Here is a 3,553-nt window from a genome sequence, read left to right on the forward strand (position 1 = left end):
AATTGCAAATTTGTGTGTGTACGAGATTAGAATAACTTCAAAATAACTGACATAATTTTGTATTTTTCCTGATCAGAAAAATACATGAAAAAGAAAGGAGGTAGAAAAATTTTTGGATTTATGGTTAAAGAAGAAAAAGAAGAAAACAGGGGTTCTGTTGAATTTCAAGTATTCAGTTTCACCAATAAGATACGGAGACTTGCTTCACATTTGGAATTACACAAAAAAGATTTTTCATCGGAAAGAGGTCTACGAAGACTTTTGGGAAAACGTCGACGTTTGCTGGCTTATTTGGCAAAGAAAAATAGAGTACGTTATAAGAAATTAATCGGTCAGTTGAATATTCGGGAGCAGTAATTTAATCGTTCAAATTTTTTTCTTGTTTTATTATTTTTTTAGTAGTCTTATAGTAGTCTTAGATTTTTCATTTTGATGAGCCTCGCTTTGAGGAATTCATGGAATAATCCATTTTCATGGAATAATGAATTAAGGAAGAAAGGATATGAGTCTACCGCTTACAAGAAAAGATCTCATGATAGTCAATATGGGCCCTCAACACCCATCAATGCATGGTGTTCTTCGACTGATCGTTACTCTCGATGGTGAGGATGTTATTGATTGTGAACCCATATTAGGGTATTTACACAGAGGAATGGAAAAAATCGCGGAAAACCGAACTATTATACAATACTTACCTTATGTAACAAGGTGGGATTATTTAGCTACTATGTTTACAGAAGCAATAACAGTAAATGCACCAGAATTCTTGGAGAATATTCAAATACCACAAAGAGCCAGCTATATTAGGGTAATTATGTTAGAATTAAGCCGGATAGCTTCTCACTTGCTATGGCTTGGACCTTTTATGGCGGATCTCGGCGCACAGACTCCTTTTTTCTATATTTTTAGAGAGAGAGAATTAATATATGATCTATTTGAAGCTGCTACAGGTATGCGAATGATGCACAATTACTTTCGCATCGGAGGAGTAGCCGCCGATCTACCTTATGGATGGATCGATAAATGTTTAGATTTCTGTGATTATTTTTTACGCGGAGTTGTTGAATATCAACAACTTATTACACAGAATCCAATTTTTTTAGAGCGAGTTGAAGGAGTAGGTTTTATTAGCGGAGAAGAAGCAGTAAATTGGGGCTTATCGGGACCGATGTTACGAGCTTCTGGAATACAATGGGATCTTCGTAAAGTAGATCCTTATGAGTCTTACAACCAATTTGATTGGAAAGTCCAATGGCAAAAAGAAGGGGATTCGTTAGCTCGCTATTTAGTACGAATTGGTGAAATGAGGGAATCCATCAAAATAATTCAACAAGCTGTAGAAAAAATTCCTGGAGGACCTTATGAAAATTTAGAAGTCCGACGCTTTAAGAAAGAAAATAATTCTGAATGGAATGATTTTGAGTATAAATTTCTTGGTAAAAAACCTTCGCCCAATTTTGAATTGTCAAGACAAGAGCTTTATGTAAGAGTAGAAGCCCCAAAAGGTGAATTAGGGATTTATCTAGTAGGAGATGATAGCCTTTTCCCCTGGAGATGGAAAATCCGTCCACCCGGGTTTATTAATTTGCAAATTCTTCCTCAGCTAGTTAAAAAAATGAAATTGGCTGATATCATGACGATATTAGGTAGTATAGATATCATTATGGGGGAAGTTGATCGTTGAAATGATAATAGATAGGGTAGAGGTAGAAACTATCAATTCTTTTTCGAAATTGGAATTATTAAAAGAAGTCTATGGACTGATATCGATTCTACCCATTTTGACCCTCCTTTTGGGAATAACAATAGAGGTACTCGTAATTGTGTGGTTAGAAAGAGAAATATCTGCGTCGATACAACAACGTATTGGTCCTGAATATGCTGGCCCCCTGGGCCTGCTTCAAGCTATAGCAGATGGGACTAAGCTACTTTTTAAAGAAGATATTCTGCCATCCCGAGGAGATATTTCTTTATTTAGCATTGGACCCTCTATAGCAGTCATATCAGTTTTATTAAGTTTTTTAGTTATCCCTTTGGGATATCATTTTGTTTTAGCCGATCTTAGTATTGGTGTTTTTTTATGGATTGCCATTTCAAGTATAGCTCCTATTGGTCTTCTTATGGCAGGATATAGCTCAAATAATAAATATTCTTTTTCAGGCGGTCTACGAGCTGCTGCTCAATCCATTAGTTATGAAATACCATTAACTTTTTGTGTGCTAGCAATATCTCTACGTGTGATTCGTTAAAATAGATCTTTTTCCTATAAAATCCATTAACTATTTATATTCCTTTTCTTATTTAGTATTTGGGTTGGTAAGTTAAACTAGATAGCTATATGAGTGAAACAAAACAGCTTATAAATTTGTAGTAAAAAGAAAAAATCTCATTTCCTACGTACAAGAAAAAAGTGGAAGTAAACATAAGCAGTGTAAACTCTTTATCCCAAGGTTGATATTTTTTAATTAGTCATCATATCTTGAAGCGGCCAAGAATAAAGGATTCACGATATGGAATTCCATTACTAGAATACTCCTAGTTATTACTATAACTTAATAATCCATAAGAAGAATCCACCAAAAGTTAGTGAAGGGTTAGGAACACTAAAGTACATAAAGGATTAGTAATGGAAAATCTAAAACATTAGAGATTTTTGCCCATAAAAGGAATCATAATAAGGACTTGCAATTTGTAGAAATTATCAAGTAGTACTTTCTTCGGATTCCGATCCAGAGTATGTTCCCATTCACTTGTTAAGGAAATGGCTATCAAGAACGAATTAACCCTTTATCCATTTTTTCTTTTTAAATACCCCCTCCCTGGGGAAAGAAGAATAGTAAAAAAGATATGGAGTGCACTAGAAAAAATTTTCATTATTTCCTTCCTCTATCCATATTCATGCAGAATTGCTCATGAACTAATACCCAACTCTTTCCATTTATTAATTGAATTCCTATAACAAGTAACAAGTGTTTTATTCCAAGATTAAGTTATTACTGAACAAAGAAAAATTTTCATTATATTATAAAGGATGAGATCAATTCGGAAGCGCTTTTTCTTATTCTAGCAGACGGAATTCCTTTGGTCTAATTTAGGACTTTCAAATCTATTTTATTTTATCTAATTCTATCTACGCCCCCGGGGCTAGGAACAAAACAGTCCTTTCCTTTTTCTGATCATAGAGAAGCCGTATGAAGCTAAGGTTTCATGTACGGTTTTGAAATAGCGGTGGGAACTGTGATGTTATCACCGACTATGATTATCTAACAGTTCAAGTACAGTTGATATAGTTGAAGCACAGTCAAAATACGGTTTTTTTGGATGGAATATTTGGCGTCAGCCTATAGGTTTTCTGGTTTTTTTAATTTCTTCTTTGGCAGAATGTGAAAGATTACCCTTTGATTTACCAGAAGCGGAGGAAGAATTAGTAGCAGGTTACCAAACTGAATATTCCGGTATCAAATATGGTTTATTTTATCTTGTTTCTTACCTAAATTTATTAGTTTCTTCTTTATTTGTAACAGTTCTCTACTTGGGCGGGTGGAATTTATCT

This window comes from Triticum urartu, unplaced genomic scaffold (assembly GCF_056163025.1).
Source record: "Triticum urartu cultivar PI428250 unplaced genomic scaffold, HENAU_Tu73 scaffold1670, whole genome shotgun sequence".
Taxonomy (NCBI): Eukaryota; Viridiplantae; Streptophyta; class Magnoliopsida; order Poales; family Poaceae; genus Triticum; species Triticum urartu.